Source organism: Lipotes vexillifer, unplaced genomic scaffold (assembly GCF_000442215.2).
Source record: "Lipotes vexillifer unplaced genomic scaffold, Lipotes_vexillifer_v1.1 scaffold810, whole genome shotgun sequence".
Classification (NCBI taxonomy): domain Eukaryota; kingdom Metazoa; phylum Chordata; class Mammalia; order Artiodactyla; family Lipotidae; genus Lipotes; species Lipotes vexillifer.
Genome location: NW_006797357.1, coordinates 1062013 through 1067035, shown reverse-complemented (window position 1 = coordinate 1067035; position 5023 = coordinate 1062013).

Here is a 5023-nt window from a genome sequence, read left to right as displayed (position 1 = left end):
TTCCCTATTCCCATTCTCCCCAAACCACCTATTCCTCTGCATGCACCTTGTTCCCAGTATCACTTATCTTCCTTGTACAGCAAAGTCAAAGCCAGCCTTAACTCTCTCTTTCCCATGTGCCCAAATCCAACTATCAAAGACAGTCGTTTTCACCTCTGTAGTATGGATTACATCTGTCCTCTTCTTCAATGATTACAAGAACCTAATTGATAATTCAACCTCCAGTCTATTCTCCTCTAGTCCATTCATTTAACATGTTTATTCGCACCCAGCAAGTGCCATGCGCTATGCAAAGTAGTGGAGATCCAGTGACAAAACTATAGAAGGCAGTAAGCACAATCTTGCGCTGATCATATTTCTCCCGTGCCCTAAATCTGTGAAAGGATCTTCCTTACACATAGAATTAAGTTCTAAACTTCCTAGCTCACATACAAGTCCTCTGTTATTTTAACATCTCTCTACCTTTCTTGCATCATCTCTCACAATCCCACCAGCGTCTCTGGTCCCCCACAATGTAGGGAATGCCCAGCACTCTCCTGCCTTCTGGCCTTTGCTAAGGCTGCCTCACCTTTGGGTTCTTTTTCCCTAACTTTTCCTGGCAATCTTATCCATGAAATTTCAGTTCCCATTTCCAAAAAGCCTTCTCAGATCTTCCTAGTTGGAATTCTTTTCTCTTCCCTAAGTTCCCATAGCGTATCTTTTGTACTGTTTGTCTACTTAGTTCCAGCTTGTGTGTGTGTGTGTGTGTGTGTGTGTGTGTTTGTGTGTGTGTGTGTTCTCCACTATGTTGTAACTCCAAGAATACAAGGATCTTGTCTTTTTCATATTTGTGTCCTCTTCAGAGAATGGCTAACTGTCTTGTATATAGTAAGATTTGTACATCATTGTACAATACAATAAATGTTTGTTGAATTGATTTGTAGATGAGCTTAGTACCTTTCCTAAATCATGGAACTAGGATTATAGAGTCACAAAAGAAAACCTTAATATGGCTATGCTTAGAATGTAATAAACTCAATTTTAAGAAATTTGTGAGTTAAAAGGTGTAGTGGAAAGCAAAGGTGCTTGGGTAAGGTAGACCTGGGTATTCCTAGGCCTGCCACCTGCTAATTGTGTGGCAGGTATTGAAAATGATATTTTGCCCCTTTAAGTCCCAGGTTCCTCATCTGCAAAATGTGATAATTATTTTCTACTGTACATATTTATGATGAAATTAAGATAACTCATAGAAAGCCCCTAAAATAATAAATTTTTCTTTTGAGATAAAGTAATGGTACTTAGATGTTTAACTTTAAAAAGTATTTGGATAATAAATATGTCTCTATAAAGCACTTGTCCAGAGAACACTATCCTTGGGCCCAGATCCTACACATAGTAGATGCTTGACACATAGTAGGTGGGCAATAAATTTGAGTGAATAAATTCTAAACTTCTAACCTCATTGTCTAAATAGAAATATACTAAATCAAGAGCAATCCACATGGCTTCTCTAGTTTGATGATTATGACACTAGAATACACATTTATTTATTTGTTTGTTTGTTTATTACTTTTTCTGGCTGCACTGGGTGTTTGCTGCTGCACGCGGACTTTCTCTAGGTGCAGCGGGAGAGGCCTACTCTTCGTTGCAGTGCATGTGCTTCTCATTGAGGTGGCTTCTCTTGTTACAGAGCATGGGCTCCAGGGCGCACGGGCTTCAGTAGTTGTGGCACGTGGGCTCAGTAGTTGTGCCAAGCGGGCTATAGAGCACAGGCCCAGTAGTTGTGGCGCATGGGCTTAGTTGCTCCATGGCATGTAGGATCTTCCTGGACCGGGGATCAAACACTTGTCCCCTGCATTGGCAGGCGGAGAGAATACACATTGAAATGCGTTCCAATTCTGTGCTCACCAAGCAACCTTCTGATTTAAGACTTAAGTTTAAGTCTGGGAAGACTTACCCCTGACATGGAAGTGCCCCTACTCTAGACAGTTACACACCTACAATTGGAAATGAATTGAATTATGGTTTATCCACCGGATTTGAGCTTGGTTAATGTAAATCAGTATCCCATAATTGCTATGAATTGAGAATAGTTCTGGAGAAGTAGAATAGAACTGGAGTGGTGAAACGAACAGCTGACTTCTACTCCAAGCCAGATACTCTTGCTCTGCCATTAACCTGCAGTGTGGTTTTGGCCAAGTTACTCCTCTCCCAAAAGTCAGATTACTTATAAAATGAGGAGCTCTAACATTCTTTCCACCTCTGTATCATACAGTTCACAAATTACCAACTGAAGTTGGTGCTATCAACTTAGTAGTTCTCTGCCTTAAGTCACAGCTAGTCATCCTTTCACCATATCTGACCATGCAACACGAATGCCCACTAGAACAGTTCCCACCAACACAGGAGAAGTTAGTTTCCTCAAGTTTAGCATGAGAAGCAGAGTGCCATTAAGGAACAATTAGCCCTATAGCCAGGGCTTCTTTTTACAAAGCCAGAAGGTAAAGAGTTGGAGAGGCAGTTTAGATAAATCCATGCAAAAAGTTCGCTAATTAAAAAATTCATACTTTTCCCTTCTTTCCTATTTTATGATTGCTTGCTCTTATACCTTCATTTTTCCAAGTTTTCTAGGAACCATTAACACATTAAAGTTTGTATCTAAACTTAGATACAAACTTTGGGGTCTGGGATTTGATTTTATCCTATTTACAGTCTAATAAGTTAGCCTATTACTGTTTCATGTATGCTGACAGAAGACACAAGACTCCTGGGTCAGAGACAAAGGATTTTATTACTCATAACACAGCAAGCAACATGAGCACCATGTTTACATCAGTTCACCTTGCCCCCAAATCCCACAGGGATTGCATTAAGGACACAAATAGGTGCCTTCCCCCACAGTCGATTGTATTAGAGAGGACTGCATTAGATTGGGGAATCCACTGCTTTTGCAGTAAGCAGAAGAAAGCCTGCTCTTTGCCCCAGATGGAGAGGTTACCCCATCCCTCAAGATTGCCTGTTGCAAATCAATTCTGAGAAATGGTTTAGATAGAGTCATCCAGACCTTGCAACCCATCCTTAGCATATTCAGCAAGACATTCAGGAACATGAGAGACCCATGCGGGAGTGTCTTCCAAGACAAATGTTAGGGTTTCTGCTCCTAATCAATTTTATTTTTATTTTTTTTTCTAACCATTTTAAATTGATGTATCTTTAATTTACAATGTTGTGTTAGCATCAGGTGTATAGCAAAGTGACTCAGTTATACATATATATATTCTTTTCCAGATTCTTTTCCGTTATAGGTTATTACAAGACATTGAATACAGTTCCCTGTGCTACAGAGCGGGTCCTTGTTGTTTATTTTATATATAGTAGTGTGTATATGTTAGTCCCAAACTCCTAATTTATCTCCCCTACCCCACTATCCCTTCTGGTAACCATAAGTTTGTTTTCTATGTCTGTGAATCTATTCCTGTTTTGTAAATAAGTTCATTTATATCATTTTTAGACTCCACATATAAGGGATATCATATATTTGTCTTTCTCTGTCTGACTTACTTGACATAATATGATAATCTCTAAGTCCATCCATGGTGCTGCAAATGGCATTATTTCATTCCTTTTTATGGCTGAGTAATATTCCATTGTGTATATGTACCACATCTCCTTTATCCATTCATCTATCAATGCACACTCAGGTTGTTTCCATGTCTTGGCTATTGTAAATAGTGCTCCTATGAACATTGGGACATATGTATCTTTTTGAATTAAGAGTTTTCTCCAGATATATACTCAGGAGTGGAATTGCAGAATCATATGATAACTCTAGTTTTAAGGTTTTTAAGGAACTTCCATACTGTTCCCCATAGTGGCTGCACCAATTTACATTCCCACCAACATTGCAGGAGGGTTCCTTTTTCTCCACATGCTCTCCAGCATTTATTATTTGTAGACTTTTTAATAATGGCCATTCTGACTGGTATGAGGTGATATCTCATTGTAGTTTTGATTTGCATTTCTCTAATAATTCGAGATGTTGAGCATCTTTTCATGTGCTTGTTGGCTTCTTTGGAGAAATATTTATTTAGGTATCCTGCCCATTTTATGATTGGGTTGTTTGTTTTTTCGATATTAAGCTACATGAGCTATTTGTATATTTTGGAAATTAATCCCTTGTTGGTAGCATTGTTTGCAAATATTTTCTCCCATTCCGTAGGCTGTCTTTTCCTTTTGTTTATGGTTTCCTTTGCTGTGCAAAAGCTTTTAAGTTTATTTAGGTCCCATTTGTTTATTTTTGGTTTTCTTTCCATTACTCTAGGAGGTGGATCCAAAAAATATTGCTGCAATTTATGTCAGAGTGTTTTGCCTATGTATTCCTCTAGGAGTTTTATAGTATCCAGTCTTATATTTAGGTCTTCACAATTTTTTTTATTGCTTTATTGTCACATGTTTTATTTTGGGCATTATTCTTTTTTATTTTCACCTTTTGCCTCCCTTCACTCATTTCTCCTACCCCCAATTTTATTTTTATTGAATGTTATTTTTTTTAACTCGGAGTGAGACAAAATATGTGCCTTTTTGTTTGTTTGTTTGTTTTTGTTTTTGCGATACGCGGGCCTCTCACTGTTGTGGCCTCTCCCGTTGCGGGGCACAGGCTCCGGACGCACAGGCTCAGCTGCCATGGCTCACGGGCCAAGCCGGATCTTCCCAGACTGGGGCACGAACCCGTGTCCCCTGCATCAGCAGGCGGACTCTCAACCACTGCGCCACCAGGGAAGCCCCATAATATGTGTCTTCTTGTCCTTCTGTTCCTTTGTAGCATAGAGTTATGAAAACACCAGACTTTGGAGCCAGACTGCCTGGGTTTAGAATCCAAGCTTTTTCATTTATTGCTGTGTGAACTTGGCCAAGTCACCTAACGCTCCCCTCCAGAGTCTCAGCTTCTTCATCTGAAAAGTAGAACAAATAATGGTAGGATGATATGGCTGACACTATTGCTTAAAATAGATTTTAGGATTGTTTCTGTATTTCTAAATTCTTA